The following is an 18,466-nucleotide window of genomic DNA, read 5'->3' on the forward strand; positions in this document are numbered from 1 at the left end:
GGGGCTCAATGCAAAAGGAAAATTCAGGGTCCTTTGTTCAAAAACTGTTATGATTTTAAGACTGCAGCAGTGGAGTATTGAGCCAAATGTGAGGCCCGGTGTGGCTGCAGACGCTATATGCTCCTGAAGCTAGCAGGAGTCTAACAGGTGTACACACCCTAGCATCCAAGGGGCAGGCACTGCTTTTTTAACCCCTCTGGGCCCATTTCAGGGCGGGTGACATTCATTCTGTTACTGACCCTTTCTAGTCGGGTCCCAGCTAGGGTCCTCCTCACCAGTGTCATTTGTGCCAACAGAATGAGACCGGGTTTAGTTCAGAAGCAAAGGTCTTTGATCTTTATTCTTTCATCAAAGATCGGAGACGTGCGAGCTCAGAGCAAATGCTCTTCCCGTAGGCGGTGGGCGGGGCTGTTTTGTTGGGATCTCATTAGTAGGGAGGGGGCTGCAGCTGTGCTGCTCCTGCCCTAGGTCCAGGTCAGGGTGCAGGGCGTCTCTGCACACGGCCCGCTGCCACCATCTTGTACTGAGGTGTGTGCAGCGTGTCTGCACACGGCCCGCTGCCACCATCTTGAGTCCCAGTGTCGTGCGCGGCTCTTGAGGTGAGGTTTCCGTTGCTGACAGTCGGCACGAGGAATTCAGGTCCCAAGTGCCGGATGTGGGACCTCTGCCCATGGCACCCTGTGAGCCAGTGAAACTCACTAAGCACAAGGGAAATGAGAAGAAAAAAAAAATTTTTAGACTCTGTTACCCAGATTCTATTTTAATTTCCTAGGAATTGTTAAGGGGCTTTGCCATGACAATTCCAGTTTAAAATTTAGAACCCGAAGGAACATCAGAGCTTGGTTCACTGCTATCATTTGACAGGTGAGGAAACTGAGTCTCACAGAAGTGCTGTTTATAAAGGCGAGACTTTCAAGGTAAAGCAGGTGCCGCAAGCAGCCCACGTGGTATTTAAAGAGACCAGAGCAACTGAAAGGAGGCTTTTAAAATTTTTTTACTGTAATCAACAGAGAGTCATTGGTAAGATTTCAATTACTGATATTTGTCAGTGACTTATTAAAAAAAAAAAAAACTAAAGAGAATTTGACAGGGAGGCCTGGCATGCTGCGATTCATGGGGTCGCAAAGAGTCGGACACGACTGAGCGACTGAACTGAACTGAGCTTATGACGATATTGCTCTCAGTTTTCTGAAGGAAAAAAGTGGAGTGCCTCACATTTATAAATATTATTTGGTGGGACAAAAAATTGAGCATACAGATTCAGATGGTTGTCTCAGGTTGAAATATCTGCCCCTCCCCCTACCATACGCTTCCCTACGGAGTCCTTCTCAGGTTTCAGGGTCTGCTTGAAATTAGACCTCCTCTCTCAGACCTTCATTTCAACTCAATCTTCATTAAGTGGTACTTTGCCCAAGGCACAATCTACAGATGTGATGCTTAAACTTTTTGGTCTCAGGACCTTAAAAATTATAGAGGAGCCTTAAAAGCCTTCATTGAGGCACCCAGCATCTTTTGCTGGGGCTTGCAGGATCTAGTTCCCTGACTGTTACCTAAAGGAATGTGGGGTCTGGCTGGTTTCCGCTCACAAGCCAATAAATAAGCCAGTTTTGTGGAAAGGAAAGTTTGCTTTATTTCAGAAACCCGCAACTGTTGGGGGAGGGTGCAGACATCTGTCCAAAGGCTGACTTCCCCCCACCACCACCCCACCCCTGACAACCAGTGGGGCAAGAGTTTTTATAGACAGAAGGACAGGGCTACCTGCAGAAACAGTATAGTCAACTCCGACAGTCATCTTCAAATTGGTCAATGGTGGTTGACCAGAGTCATCTTGGTTGTTTCAGGTACAGTTAATCTTCAGTTTCACGGTCCATTTGTCCCCATTTCTTTGAGGCCAGTTCTCAGAATTATAGCAGCTTATGTCATGGTACAGTCTGGTCATCATGTAGTTAACGACTCCCACCCGAAGAAAGTGAATGTGTTTATTAGTTGCTCAGTCGTGTCTGACTCTTTGCAACCCCACGGACTGTAGCCTGCTAGGCTCCTATATCCATGGGATTCTCCAGGCAAGAATACTGGTGTGGTAGCCATTCCCTTCTCCAGGGGATTTTTCCTGATCCAGGGATTGCTCCTAGGTCTCCCACATTGCAGGCAGATTCACAGATTCTTTACCGTCTGAGCCATCAGGGAATCTTTAGTATCTATAAGACCACTCACAGTATATGCCTCAGATTATTATCTATAGTTCTTGAGATAGAACTAAAGAACTATGCTTAATGCCTACATTATTATCATTTGGTCTTTGTCTGTTTTCCTTTGCTTTTGTATGTTCTCATTTCTCTGATTAAACTTATTCTTTGACTCAAGTTTTCCACAGGCAAAGGCAGGCAGAGGACGTGTTGCTGGGGTGGGGGGTAGTGTCAAGGACTTGTTTCATGACCAAGGATCAAACCCAGCCCCCCGCCCCCATTGGAACTGCAGCCCCTGGCTCACCAGGGAAGTCCCAAACTTTTACATTTTTTCTTTTCTTTACAAAAAATTTCTTGGCTGTGCCACATGTGGGGTCTCTGACCAGGGATCAATTCCCACTGCAGTGGAAGCACAGATTTAACCACTGGCCCACCAGGGAAGTCCCTTATTGTGGTTTTGATTTGCATTTCCCTAGTGACAGTGGTGACCTGCCTCTTGAGAAATTTGTATGCAGGTCAGGAAGCAACAGTTAGAACTGGACATGGAACAACAGACTGGTTCCAAATAGGAAATGGAGTACGTCAAGGCTGTATACTGTCACCCTGCTTGTTTGACTTATATGCAGAGTACATCATGAGAAATGCTGGGCTGGAAGAAGCACAAGCTGGAATCAAGATTTCCAGGAGAAATATCAATAACCTCAGATATGCAGATGACACCACCCTTATGCCTGAAACTGAAGAGGAACTAAAAAGCCTCTTGATGAAGGTGAAAGAGGAGAGTGAAAAAGTTGGCTTAAAACTCAACATTCAGAAAACGAAGATCATGGCATCTGGTCCCATCACTTCATGGGAAATGGATGGGGTAACAGTGGAAACAGTGTCAGACTTTATTTTTTGGGCTCCAAAATCACTGCAGATGGTGACTGCAGCCATGAAATTAAAAGACGCTTAATCTTGGAAGAAAAGTTATGACCAACCTAGATAGCATATTGAAAAGCAGAGACATTACTTTGCCAACAAAGTTCCATCTAGTCAAGGCTATGGTTTTTCCAGTGGTCATGTATGGATGTGAGAGTTGGACTGTGAAGAAGGCTGAGCGCCGAAGAATTGATGTTTTTGAACTGTGGTGTTGGAGAAGACTCTTGAGAGTCCCTTGGACTGCAAGGAGATCCAACCAGTCCATTCTGAAGGAGATCAGCCCTGGGATTTCTTTGGAAGGAATGATGCTAAAGCTGAAACTCCAGTACTTTGGCCACTTCATGTGAAGAGTTGACTCACTGGAAAAGACTCTGATGCTGAGAGGGATTGGGGGCAGGAGGAGAAGGGGATGACAGAGGATGAGATGGCTGGATGGCATCACTGACTCAATGGATGTGAGTCTGAGTGAACTCTGGGAGTTGGTGATGGACAGGGAGGCCTGGCGTGCTGCGATTCATGGGGTCGCAAAGAGTCGGACACGACTGAGCGACTGAACTGAACTGAACTGAGTGACAATGGTGTCAAACATCTTTTCATGTGGAAAATAGTTTTGACCTTGCAGACTCCTACTGTAAATAGTGTCAGGTCTTAGGATATCCCTGACCTTTACCGAGCTTCCCATAGTGTTTATACAGTAAGTAATGTGATGGTCTTAACCTCTGTTTGGTGCAACACCTTGTATATTCTTGATTAATTACTTGCTTGCCCAAATTCATTCCTTCTTTTCTACAAAGAGAAATGTAAATTTATTTAGAAGGATAATGTGCCTCGTTAAAAATCGTCACCTCTTTAGGGGTCTCTTCAGCTAAGAGTGACCATGTGACCCAGGCTTGGTGGTGTAATCAAAGTCTACAGGGAAGGACCTCGAGGGAAGTTTTTGTTTAATCTGATAAGAAAGGTAGTTTCAGCTGGGCTATGCCCTTTCCCTTCTTCCCTTCCATTTTCTTCCAGCTTGGGATGTAGATACATTTCTGTATGTGGGGTATGCATCCTGCAACCCTTGGGATGAGAACCCACAGTAAGGACAGAGGAGCAAAAAACCAGAAGGAGCCTGGGCCCTTGATGACTTTAAGTTTCTGCCCTAGTCTGCTGATACTTAGCCTTTCAGTTCAGCTTATAAAGCTGATTTGGTTAAGCCAATATAGTTGGCTTTTGTTACATATGACCCAGAGGGATACTGACATGTTGTAGAAGTGTAAAAAGCCCTGACAAATGAGATTCTAGAACCAAGTCAACCTAAGGAGAGAAAAGGAGACAGAGAAGAAAAGAAGCTGGATGTGTCACAGACCCTACAGCATGGGGAAACATCTCGAGATAAACTCAGATCAGAGGCTAAGCTGCCTTTCACGTCTCATCTCATTTACTGCCTGCTCCTAATCACGCAGCCTCCGCCTGCGCCAATGGGCAGCTCTTAGGTGCCCATTAGCTATGAGGGACTTCCCTAGTTCGATTCCTGAGTTGGGAAGATCTGCTGGAGAAGGGATAGGCTACCCACTCCAGTATTCTTGGGCTTCCCTTGTGGCTCAGCTGGTAAAGAATCCGCCTGCAATGCAGGAGACCTGGGTTTAATCCCTGGGTCGGGAAGATCCCCTGGAGAAGGAAATGGCAACCCACTCCAGTACTCTTGCTTGGAAAATTCCATCAACAGAGGAGTATGGTGGGCTACAGTCTATGGGGTCGCAAAGAGCTGGATATGACTGAGTGACTTCACTTCGTTTCTTCTCTTAGAAGTTTGGGGCATGGTGCTTGGATAGTCAGGCTTCCTTGGGGAATTGTTTTAAACATCGTGAATTTGAGGCTAATTGACAAAACACAGTCCCCGAATCATTAGCCTAAGCATCTGTCCTTGCAGAATGTGGCTGCCCTAGCAGTGAGAAATGACCTTGACTGTCCTTAAAGGGTAAGAGCAGAATATTGGGAATAAAATCTTTTCGATACTGTTTTGAATGATGAGGTTCTCAAACTATCTAGCTCCTTTAAATTTCTTGATTTATTGTGTAATAAGACAAATAGGAAATAGAAGGAATTTACTTTGATGAAAACTCTAATCATATAAATCCTTAGGTCCATGTAGCAAACTTGGGCTGCTTTGTTCATTAATTCTATGCTGTGGATGAATGTTGTCATGCATTTGCTTTCTTTTCAGGTCATTTAAGCTTATTGATTCTTCCTTCTTTAGTGTAGAACTGAACTCTCTAAGGACTGGTTAGAAAAACATTTCCCACTCACACAGTGCCATTTAAAAATGATTATGCTCAGTGTCTTCAGCTTAAAGTTTCCCTTCTTGGCTTCCATATGCTAGCAGTTTGTACACCTCTCTTTTATGCTTTATTTTTTTAGGGCCCACTCCAAGATGTTCAGCCCTTTCGGTAACATTCCTTCTGCCTTCTCTTGGTGGCAAAACAGCAAGAGAGACAAGGGCTACACCAGATGAGCTGCAGAGAGGTTTTTTTTCAGCAACTGAAAGTTTCTGGGGGACATATATTCAACTGTAAGTAATCATGTGTTGTCTTTTGGCTCAAAAGTAAAATGCTAAGTTACGCATTAGTTGTTGCATAAATTTGCATATTGATCTATACAATCCTGATGACTTTAATAGCATCACAGATTAGCAGAGACAGATGCTCACACACACACACACAGGCTGACATTCAGAGACTCCCACCCAGAGACAAACCAAGCTTGGGAATGAGCTGGGGATGGTTCCATGAGATCAAGGAGGATTGGGAGGGCTCTAAAGGAAAAACAGGGCCTGCGAGGACAGAACTTGCCCACTGGTTCTCCCTCCTTGGCCAGCAGATCACTATAAGTTACCAGCCCGAGTTTCCAACTCTTGTCATCTTTGACCTTTAGACATGGCCCTGAGCGGAGTGTGGAGAGGGCAGGAGAGATGGCTTATAAAGGCTTGGCAGGAATCAGAAGGCCCAGAAGTACTCTGAGATCCAAAGGAGCATTTGAACTTGTAAGAGGCGGGCTCTCACAGGATGTTTCTTGGTTTGCTTTAGTTCTTTCTTCTAAGGCCTTGAGTGGGGCATCCAAAGACAGGACCAGACCTTAGCTGCTTGGACATCTAGAGCCCTTTGCCACTTCAGCAATGATCAGACCTTGAATTAAGATTCCACACTGCATTAATTTGTAAACAGAAGCACTGACCTATTAATTTTCTATGGAAAATGTATGTCATGAAGATCTAGGTGTTTACCACTGAAAAGTCTATTCTCTCCTAGGAACCCAGACACCTGAAACACCTCATTAAACATTAGGACAAAGGGCAAAGAATTCCTTAAGGAATATCTTCTATGTGCTTCAAGAGGCTGGATGGTGCCACCTCCACAATAATTATATATTTGCCAAGTGACCTCTGTTCAGTGATGGAAATATATTTTCAAATTTTTAGTCTCAGCTTCTCATGGTTAGTTATTCCAATCATCTCTTTGTGTGTGTGTATTTATATTGGTCATTGCAAAATCAACAACTTTCAATTGCAACGCACATCTTTTATTTCATAAACATTTAGTGAGCTCTCAATACAGGCTGCTACTGCTGCTGCTGCTAAGTCGCTTCAGTCGTGTCTGACTCTGTGCGACCCCACAGATGGCAGCCCACCAGGCTCCGCCGTCCCTGGGATTCTCCAGGCAAGAACACTGGAGTGGGTTGCCATTTCCTTCTCCAATGCATGAAAGTGAAAGTGAAGTCGCTCAGTAAGTGTCCGACTCTTCGTGATCCCATGGACTACAGCCTACCAGGCCCCTCCGTCCATGGGATTTTCCAGGCAAGAGTACTGGAGTGGAGTGCCATTGCCTTCTCCACAATACAGGCTAGATGCTACCAAAGAGGTTAGGTACTGCAGTGGAGACAAAGTAAGACATGGGCCAGGCCCTGAACAAGCTCACAATGACAAAAGGAGGATTACACATGACTGTGCCCCAGGAGGGAAGGGGGATTACTTTAGAGAAATATTCAGAAAGTGCTACAAGGATTCAAGGATGAGCTATTAAATCTGTTTGCTGAGATGGAGGGAGGCTGGTTCATCGATGAGGTGGCATATAAGCTCACACATGAAGATTGGGTATGATGTTAACAAGCAGAGACATTCAGATGGGGTGGGAGGGAGTAGGGGAGAGAGAAGAGGAAGGGAGCTGAGATGCAGCCCAGGCTGATCACAGGAGGCAGTACAGGGCACACCCAGTGTTTTGCTCAGATGAGCGCCTCATTCGTAAGCTTGCCGTATAGTAGGGAGACCTGCTGGGGGCCACAGGCTGCACAGCCTTAGCTCCTGGAGCTTCATTCTGTGGGACAGGGCACACCCGGCTGTTTGCACAATAGAGGCCCGTGATCCATGGTTCTGACGGTTACTTTGGTCTCAGTGTACACAAGGGACCAGAGAGAAAGTTGAGGGTGAGGAGGTCAATGTGGAGGTTTACTGCAGGATTTCAGATCAGAAATAATGAGGTCCTGCCTGAACAGGAAAGCAACAGTGGAAATAAAAAAGGTGGAGGCAATGCAAGAGGTATTGTGAAGATAAAACCTGTAAGTCTTGGTAATGAACTGGATGCAGTAGGTAGGATGAGTCAAAGATGACTAATAGGGGCTAACATTTATTGAAAGCTGTGCTAAGCCCTTTACGTGTGTTAACTTATTTGATCCTTCTAATAGTAGATAGTATTAGTATCCCCATTTAACAGATAAGAAAATTGAGGCATTTCTGGAGATTCTATGTCTTCTCCAGAATTCTAACCCATGTCTCACCAGTAATCATTCAATATCCTGCCTTCTGTGGTGCTCTGCTCATTCCTACCCCACGTGTGTGTGCCATGTGGCTTCAATCGTGTTCAACTCTGTGCATCGGCAGGCAGGTTCTTCACTACTAACACCACCTGGGAAGCCCTCCCACCCACCTTTCACCAGGTAATTCCCAGCTGGATGGTTTCTCCTCTGCCCATTCAATAAACACATGCCAATTGAATCCCCTCTTGTCCCGACTCACAGAAGCAAAGGGAAAGTAACCACAGTCCCTGGAAACAAGTTTGTTTTTGTTACTGAAACAAAATAGGTAGTGGTTTTAAAAGGCAACACAAAACTCTGCCATTGTATTCAATTAAAAAAATTCCATAACAGCAGTTGGTATCATGATTAAGGTTTCCATTTTATTTATTACTTTGTTATGGTAAAACAAAACAAAATAAGTCCTGCCTGAATTATCTTCCATGTGTCAGTAGAAAGGCATTTTTCATATCAGTACTCTTCCTGCAACGTGGATAGTTTTTTAATCAATCTGATCTTATTTCAGTGGCTTTAGTCTCTTGGACTTTGGGCTCAGTTCAAACTGTTCTAGGATAATTAAAGATCATCTTCCTTTCTCTAGAATGGCTTATGGGCTCTTTCTAGCTCTGTTTAGTTCTCAGGATTAGGCTTTTGCTTCAACTGTTCTTTCTGTTTTCTTTTTCATGCTGAAACTACAGCACTGAAAATTCTTGATTAGAATTCAGGTACTCTGAGGGTAATCATAGTGTCACGTTCTTAAACACGTGGTATGCCAGCAGCTTTCAGAGTGACAAAATGCAGGTTTATCGTGTAATTACAGTTTGTCCTCTATAAGTAAGGAACTAATTTTGCCAAAAAACAAAATGCTGGCCTTGTTTTTGAAAATTAAAGAGTCTTTATGACTTGCAGGAAACCTATTTCATTGCCCTAATAATTGCAATAGTCACTGTAGTTATCAGTTAACTGCTTCTGTATATTACAAACAAGAGCAGAACTTGCAGAATCAGCTAAACCATGTGAGTGCATGTGTGCACACGTGTGTGAGCATGCTCATGCATATATCTAAGATATCATGTGTGTATGTGTATAAATCTGTATGTGCTGTGCTTAGTTGCTCAGTCATGTCTGACTCTTTGTGACCCCATGGATTATAGCCCACCAGGCTCCTCTGTCCATAGGATTCTCCAGGCAAGAATACTGGAGTGGGTTGCCATGCCCTCCTCTAGGGGATCTTCCCAACACAGGGATCAAACCCAGGTCTCCCTCATTGCGGACAGATTCTCTACCATCTGAGCCACCAGGGAAGCCCAAGAATACTGGAGTAGGTAGCCTATCCCTTCTCCAGGAAATCTTCCTGACTCAGGAATCAAACCAGGGTCTCCTGCATTGCAGGTGGATTCCTAACCAGCTGAGCTGCTAGGGAAGCCCATAAATCTGTGTAATTCTGTAAAAATCTGAGCTCCAAATATCTATATTGTGACAGTGGTAAATGCCTCCTGCTACCGTGTGGTGAGTTATTTGGAAGCTATTTTGCTGCGAAACAAAAGCCTTCATGATATTACCACGTACCAGTGTGGAAAGGGCTCAGCTCTTCTAAAGGTGGTCTTTTTTTTATTTTACCCCATATCACTGTAAACCAGAGTTCCTGTCATTTGCTTACCGCCTGGAATTCTTTTTTTAATAAGAAGCCAATCTGAAAGGGCTAATTATTTAAACAAAACAGGGTTTGTGTTGGATATTTTCTTTCAATCCAAACATCTTGCTCTTTTTTCATCCAGAGGATAGTTTCAGTGTCTATTAGGTTCTTACTATTTTTTTTCCCACTCATTTGGCATAGAAATAAAATGTTGATAGTTTTTGAGGATGAGACACCAAGGGCAGGGAACTAGTTGCATGCTCAGTTGCTCAGTCGTATCCGACTCCCTGTGACCCCATGGACTGTGGCCACCAGTTTCCTCTATCCATAGGATTCTCCAGGCAGGAATACTGGAAAGGGCTGCCATTTCCTCCTCCAGGGGATCTTTGCCATGCAAGGATCAAACCCCCATCTCCCATGTTAGCAGGCAGATTCTTTGCTACTGTGCCACCTGGGAAGCCAGGGAACTAGTTATTTAGTTAGTGCCAATAATAGGCAGTATATATAGCTTCTTAATGGATTCATCTTGCCTAAATCCTACCTAAATAGATTCATTTAGGCTCTAGTATATAATTTTCTTCTATAGTCAGTGGCTCTGCAGCTTCATGTTGCATCAGAATCATCTGGAATTTAAAAGAAAAGTGTAATGCCCAGAGAGTCAAACCTAATGGGTGTGAGGGGGCCTGGTGCATCCATCTTGCTTAAAAGCTCACCAGATAATTCTGATGACTGGCATATTGAAAACCACAATTCCAGACCCTAGACTACTGGTTTCAAAATCACATAGATCACCTTGAGAACTTCTAAAAAAATGCTGATGCTGAGGCCCCACTTTGAGACCAAATATATCAGACTATCTGGGATGGGGCTATAACAGGCTGGGTATTTATTAGAAGTTCTTCAGGTGATTAGAATGTATTGGCAAGATTGAAAACTGTTCATCTACACTGGATTATGCCAATCTTCATGATGTAGATTTTACTAAAGCATCAGTAAGAAAGTACTGTAAAGCCTTCTGTTGCATGCCGTGCAGTGTAGCTTCTAAAATATTCCTTTTTATTTAACATCTTTGCTTTTCTCCAAAGTTCCTTTTGCTAAAGATTCATCTCTCTCTTCTTTCTTTCTCCCTCTCCCAGAAGTCCTTTTCCCCCAGTAGCATTTCAAACCACTTTCTCCCATAGCCATGCCTTTTTTTCTCTACACTGCTTCTCAAATCAAACTCAAGAAAACATCTTTTATTCCTCACTCATACATCAGGAGCCTCAAGTTATCCTCCCAAAATTAGGACTAAATTATTTATGTATTACATTTCAGAAAGCTATAAGGCTAGAAGGAAAATGGAACTCTTACACCAGGAGAGATAACTTGTAGATAATGTTAAAAATACCCAGGGATGGAAGAGGATCCCTCATCCATGAAAACCCATCCAGGAGAAAGCGCAGGAGGGTGGGACTGACTGTTTAAAAGATGCCTTTTGCATTTACTCTTTCCTTTCTGTTTTCACTGTCATCCTCAGATCAGGCCCTCTTAATGCTTCCTTCGACAACTCTTAATACCTTTTTAGCTAGATTCCTATTCCTACACACTGTTGGGCCCTATTCCTGTCATTGCATTAAATAAGTACAAATCCAGTGGGTTTCCCAGGTGCAATTAAACTTTAATAGTAATTCTTAAATGTTTGTGGTCATTAATCTGAGGGTTTGCAAACTGCAATCTCTCTTCTTGAATGCATATTCATATAATTTTGCATAGACTTCCAGAGACTCTTGGAACCTCCAGTATCCCATGGCCCGTTGATGGACCTGTGATCCATGGACTCCACACTAAGGATCTCTGCAATAAAGGCCAGTTAGGTTAATTGATTTGAAATGAACTTTGTTTTCAAAAACTTGTATTAAAAAATTCACAGAAAAGGAAAGGTGGATGATATCAATATCACATTGTGATACAAATGTGATATACTGTCTGTGACTGTCTATACTTTAGTTCATAAATGTCTGCAAATGTTAAAAACTCAAAGTGGTTGACATAGTTATTTGAGCTATCTATATCTGGATTGATAGATTTTCCACTTTCTTCTTGATTGTCATAATGATAATATGACAATATTATTGTCATATAATGAACAATAATGACTGATATAAAATTTGACATTGCAATTCACTTACCAGTTTACAAAGCACACACACATACATATTCCATTTGATTTACATAAGAAAAATGAGCATCAAAGAAATTAAATGACTTTACTAGAGCTGACACAGTGAGGAGGTGGTTGAACAGGGGCTGGAACTCTGGAATCCTGGCACCTAGACCAGTGCTGATCATTCTCATCCTGTTGTTTAGAATGTTCTCGCTTCACAGTGTCTGAAGTTTATTCTTTCTGATGCAAACTTTCATCACTATTATTCATTCACTTATCCATTCAATAACCTTTATATGAGTGACTTGCACAGGACAAGGAGTGTACATCATGGCCGATATCAGTGTAAGGAACTAAGTTAAAGTGTGATAATAAGGTGCCACGGGGCTTTAAGGCAGGCCTGATCACATCCAGTAAAAAGTCTCAGGGAAAACTTTATGGAGGTGGTGACATTTGGTCTTAGACGCAAATAGTGGAGAGATATTGACAAATAAATCGAGGAGGAGCGCAGCAATCCAGACAACGGGGAAACCATGGGAAAGGCTCAGAGGTGGCAATCCCAGGGGAAGAAATCACACCTGTTGCGACAGAGGTCTTTGGAAACCCTAGGCAATAAGGTAGGAGAGTAGACAAGATCCTGCAGGTCATACTGAGCATTGTGCCCTCAATTCAAGGGCACTGGGGGCTGCAGAGGATCGGAACAGGGAGAAATGTATCCTGCCTTTGCTGTAAGACTTGTTTGGTAATATTCTAAAATATGGCTTAAGTTGAGGAAGATTCTTTTTTTATAGTCTTGTTTTATATTCATTCATTATCTTGTTTACATTTTCATTCTTAAGGATGGAATCTGAAAGTTAACATTTAGTCCAGGGTTTAAAAAAACTGGAGCCTATGCCCCTTTACAAAGTCCATTGACAGGCTTCAGAAGGAAGCCTTGAAGAATCTTCTAAAATCTTAATGAATTTAGATTTGAATAATGAATCTTCTAAAATCGTATGTAATATGTTGTATATTTGTGTCTAGATTCCTCTTTTTACCCCAAACTGAGATGTTTCATATCTACCAGCTTCTCAAAAGGATCTGTGACCCCCAAAAGGACCACTTAATGGAAGTAGAAGAGCAATATTGAATTTGTCCAACATAAGAATAGCACAGAGGCCTGAAGGTGCCTGAGTTATTCACTGAAACAGACTGTATTGCTAGTCCTACTGAAAAAAATTTTTTTTGTCAAAAGGGTCATAAAGCAATGGAGAGATCTAGATATAGTAACTCCTTCATTTGACAGCCATTAAAACCAGGGACCCTACTGGATAGTATGTTCCTCAGTATACCGAGATAGTCCTGGAGCTAAGGAAAACCCTTACAGAAATATTTAAGCCATATCTTTTCTTGTATCGACATCATCAATACATCATATCGGTAAAACTTTGTAATTGGTTCATTCCCTGTTAAAATGGCCATCAATCCACTACCCTTATGTCTCTCTGCTCATAGCTAGATGATTGTTGAATGACTATTTAAAAGCTTTTTTTCCTTTAAAAATAAGCATGCCTATCCAGCCTGTTTCCTGGTGACATAAGTCTCTGTTCTGCAATTGGTATATCCAGTTTTGGCACATGTAAAGTCTTACATTTTGAATTCAAAAACTGAAAACATAATTTCTTCAGGGCTACCTTCAATAGAAAGTGCTAATTATTGTCAAGGACAAGCAGAGCCTGTTGCCTTGTCTAAGAGATTTAACAAGAAACCAACCTAATTTTACAAGAAACATCTAGGGCACCAGGGGCTACTAAGTATTATCATAAAAATCCACTACCAGAACGCTCAGCGACATATGGGTTCTGGTTCCAATTTTTAAAAAATATATTTTAGGGTTAATGAGAAAAATATCTTCCCACTCCCTCCTTTTTCTCCCCACTGCACTGGCCTTCCTTGTAATAAACAACATGCATTGGCAAGGTTGCTAGCAGGAGGGAGGAGAAAGAACTGCCACCTGGGACCAGCACAAAGCTAACTAGTACTCAGGAGGATTTAACCCCAGGCCAGCCTCATTAACACCTGATTGCAACTGACAGCTGCCCTCGCAAGAGGAAAGGAGTTAAAAATACCACTGTGGTCAGACTGTGGCTAATATTAAAGCAATTTCACTAGAGCCAAGTAACGATATGGCACAGAGAGAGAAAAATCGTTGGTTTAAGAGCTGGTAGCAGAATTTTTTTCTTGAAGGAGAAACATCTCTGTATTTAAAATCCACTGATGGTTCATTCTAGCTTGGATGGGGTGGGAGGCGGTGGCAGGGCTGGGAGAGTGTTGCTCGTCAAGTGTGGTTGGGATGAGCTTGGCTGAGATAAAGGAACAGCTCCAACGCTTTGCAGGAATGATGCCCACGAAGTGGAAGTCTCAGAGGGTGAACAGGGAGGAGAGGGAAGAAAGCTCAAACAAAGTCGGATCCACATGGGGGGAGGTGGGGAGGGGGTTGACTGAAGGGCTTTTTAGAATAAAGCTACTCAGTATTTAGCTTTAAGAAATCAGTTGTATAATCCCCTTGCTCACTGTTCTTACTCATGTCCCTCAATTGACTACCTAATTGCTTTTGATACATAGTGTTTTGGGGAATTCACATGGGCATAAATAGTAAAAGTGTCAGTCAGTCACGTCCAGCTCTTCGCAACCTCATGGACTGTAGCCCAAAGGCTCCTCTGTCTGTGGAATTCTCTAGGCGAGAATACTGGAGTGAGTTGCCATTCTCTTCAACAGGGGATCTTCCTGACCCAGGGATGAAACCCAGGTCTCCTGCACTGCAGGCAGATTCTTTACCGTCTGAGCCACCATATTCATATATGAATAAATAGTCATATATTTATTCTCATATTTTCTCCTTCCCTCCATCGAAACAGGTAGCAGCCTTTTCAGTGATTGGACTCAGAGATTTAGGGACAGTAGATGATCGTAAGGCCTCCCTAGTGGCTCAGACAGTAAAGAATCTGCCTGCAATGCAAAGTCAGTGGCTCTTCCTATCTTTAGGTGAGCTAAAGCCATTAGAAATGAGTGAGAGAGAAGACCAGAGGCCAGCCGTGGACTCATGGTTGTAGAGGACCTGGGCCCAGCTGGCAGCAGGACCACAGGGGGCATGTAGGAAAATGCACAGTAGGTTTGGGAGTGAGCAGATAAGAGCATGATGATTTTAAGGTGGCAGAATTTGTCCAAATCAATCAGGCAGTTGATATTTCAGGCCTTAAACCCCAGAAAAAGATCTGGGCTGGAGACTGAGACTCATGACCATATTCTTCAGTTTTTCTCAAGTTGTGACTCAAGAGCCATCTGTGTACAGTTGTACCTCCCTTCCCCAAGTCCTCTGGGATTGGAACCTCAAATCGCATTTTAATTCTCAGATAATTATCAAGCACACTGAAGTTTGATCATCATGGGGTGGTGGTTTAGTCACTCAGCCATGTTTGACTCTTTGCGACCCCATGGACTGTAGCCTGCCAGTCTCCTGTGTCCGTGGGATTTCCAAGGCAAGAATACAGGAGTGGGTTGCCATTTCCTTCTCCAGGGGATCCTCCCAACCCAGGAATCGAACCTGGGTCTCCTGCAATGCAGGTGGATTCTTTACCAACTGAGCTATGAAATGATCACATAGTAAGATGCTAATTGATGCAGTCGGATAGGGCAGTAGAATTCTGAGAGGGTGGCCGAAGGAAAGGACTAAAAAGAAACCAAGTAGGAAAATGGATGAAGTTTTCCATTAGATTGGCAATAAGCTTGTCTCTGAGGACCTGGGTAAATGCTGTTCGAGTAAGGTGAATACGGGAGCTACCAAGTTTATGTGGATTACTTATAGGCAGGCGTGCGTGCGTGCGTGTGTGTGTGTGTGTGTATTAGCCAGGCCATCCTGCTGAGTTGAGATACCTGGTTTTTAAGTCCCAAGGGTCATGTAATCATCAGCAAGCTATTACTTGTCTGCCCCTTTCGGACTCTTTAAACCAACCTACAATACTTCTTTAAGCCATCACTGAAGCCTCAGAAAAGCACCAGCTGATCTTTGCATTCTCTCCCTGCCTTCTGACCCCTCGAGGCACCAGTGTAGTTTTGACCCTTGGCTTTGCCCTCTCACAGTCCTCTGGGACACGTTTTCCTTTTGTACCTTTGACTTCATACCCTGAATAGTGATAAGAGGCCCCTGGCCACAGCCTCCTGAGTGTGTCATGGGGACCTTCTCTTATCTGACCTTTGGTTATAAGCAATCAGCCCCTCCCCTTTGCAGATCTCTTTATCTGGAAAATGATGGCTTTCAAGTAGATTTCTATACAATTAAGCATCTTGCTAGAGAGTTTGTTTTCAAATGAAGCATGTTTCTCCTAGATATTAGAGTTCATCTATGTTTTTATTTAAAAACATTGGAAGGATTTATTGCTACAATCAAACATGAAATCAGGCTAAATGTCCAGAATTTAGCTTTTATTTCCAGGATTCTGAGATCAAGCCCACACTAAGGATTTTAGAAACACATTTTTATCTCCCAATCCTGGGCTTAGTTCTTGAAGTACTCTTTTTTTATACTATGTTAGAAAACAAACTCTAGGGTTGTAGAATAATGACACTAGACTATTTTAGACTTGTTTGGAATGTATTTAGACAAAACACATTCATTAGCTATTCTATTTTCTTGTATAATATTTTTATAAAGTAATGCTAACTTTTAAAATGACAGTCCAATTTTTGGAAAAATAAAAGAAAAAATATTGTCATTTGTAGTTCTAATTCACTTTTAGCAGTTTGATGTGCTTCCTTTCAGTATATGAGTGTGTACACATATGTGTGCACATGTGTGCATATACATACATACCCACCCACTAGTTGAAAATGCATACATGCTCTTGTATAACCCCCTTTTCACTCAATGTAACAGTCAGCACATCCTCACACCATTCAGTATTCTTTGCAAACACAGTTTTTATTGACTGCAAAGGTTTGTGTTTGGCGGTCTTTGTGGGATGATATGTGTCCTCTTACACTTATTTTTGAGGAGATTGAAAGGCCATTTTTACAAAAGGACATGTTTCCTACCCCTTCAGACTCAAAAGCTTTTTTGTACACCCCATGTACAATTCTAATCCATTCATCTATCTTATTCATGAGCATAAGCTCAGCCTTTTCTCCAGATTCACCGAAAACATTCTTTCCTCTCGTGAGGTTCTCACCTATTAGACTTGGCATCCATTCCAACCTCTTCTTGTTATCACAGGACATAGAAAACTAAACATGACATTTCCCCGATTTGCTTGCAGCTAGTGTTCTAGATAGGAAACTGGCTCTGACAGTGAACCTGGGGTGAAGGTGGGAGGTCCTGCTGTTGGAATGGGATTCCTGAATGTAGTGAGGTTGGTTAGATCCCAGAGCAACAGAGGCCAGCTTTACCACAAGCGCCTAGCTGGCTGTGGTCACGGCAATAGGAAGCAGAGCCAGGGACGTGATCAAAATGGTTTTCCTTTCAGAGATCTTTGGTAGTAGATAACAGATCCTTTATCTCTAGTGTTGAAATATATGGGCAACTTTCTAAAGCCTGATTTGTATACTTGATGAAACTTTAGGTAGGCCTGGTGACTGTTCATCAGAGGATGCTCAAATTCCCACCAAAGTTTTCCCTATCTGAGCCACTTCACATTCTCTAAACCCCTAACTGTAGGAGAGACTGCATTCCTTTAAAAAAGTTTCCACATGGGAATTCCCTGGTTGTCCAGTGGTTAGGGCTCCACACTTCCATTGCCTGGGCCTGGGTTAAATCCCTGGTTGGGGAACTAAGATCCCACAGACTGCACAGCATGGCTGAAAATAAATAAATATATATTTTAAAAATAATCTCCCACAACATTACCACCTATATGTATCATAAATTTTCTTAGCCACCCTTAAAGAGTTCTGCCATGACCTACCAAGGTGCTTGTGCAACAGGGAAAGTGGGATACCAGATTTGAAAATAATTTTAGATATTGTCTTTGAGTAGAATCCCATGAGTGTGAGCTCATTACTTTTCTTCTTGCGGTAAGAGGAGTTTCTTGGTTGGAAGCAATGTTGTAGGGCACCACAAGCATCTCAGTGTACAGAGTTTCCTGGAGAGCCTGGCAACAGGCCCACTGGTCAGACTGGGAGATGTGGGATTTTAGTGACATAAGAGAGTTTTCATTAGAGATCCTGAGTTTATTTTTCTAGTTCCTGAATGCTTAATCTGGCAATTGAAAACAATTCCATATTCATTCTTTGGCTTCTGGGATGAGGGCTACTAGGGAAAGGAGGGCTACATGGGAGCCCCACTCCAAAACAATACCACATCCTAGGAGGAGTTATAGAATTAATGACCCTATCAAGGACCTGGAAAATACGTGGGAATTGATTGCAGTCATTTCCCTATTTAGCCTCCTCTACTATTTGGCCTGAGCAGATGTGCTGGAGGTCAAGGAGGAGAGCTGGATTTTAGGAAACTTAACTGGTAGTGGCTCTAATTGCAGTTGCTGTTACAGATATGATCTGTTTTTATGGAGCAAATCTACATAATCCCTGGAGCTTCATATGTAGATGTCAATCTGGCAAACACTTTTTTCCCATCCAATAAGCAGACACCACTCAACACAGTTTGCTTTAATCCAGCAGCTATATACCCTCACAACATCCCATTGGCTGCCTTAATCTAATATGTAGAGATCTTGATAATTTCATCATCCCATAGGACACTCTGTTCCACTATACTGATTAGAC

At 42.8% G+C, this 18,466-nt stretch overlaps 1 long non-coding RNA gene across 1 annotated transcript in view; it reads left to right on the plus strand.

The window, feature by feature from the left end:
* The first annotated feature begins 392 nt into the window (after positions 1–392).
* LOC133236667 (uncharacterized) overlaps positions 393–18,466 on the plus strand; it is a 242,234-nt gene continuing 224,160 nt past the window's right edge. The window contains exons 1-2 of the long non-coding RNA XR_009732971.1: positions 393–599; positions 5,508–5,658. This is a non-coding gene — a long non-coding RNA (uncharacterized LOC133236667). The remainder of the gene's footprint in view (positions 600–5,507; positions 5,659–18,466) is intronic.

The sequence above is a fragment of the Bos javanicus genome, chromosome 23 (assembly GCF_032452875.1).
Source record: "Bos javanicus breed banteng chromosome 23, ARS-OSU_banteng_1.0, whole genome shotgun sequence".
Taxonomy (NCBI): Eukaryota; Metazoa; Chordata; class Mammalia; order Artiodactyla; family Bovidae; genus Bos; species Bos javanicus.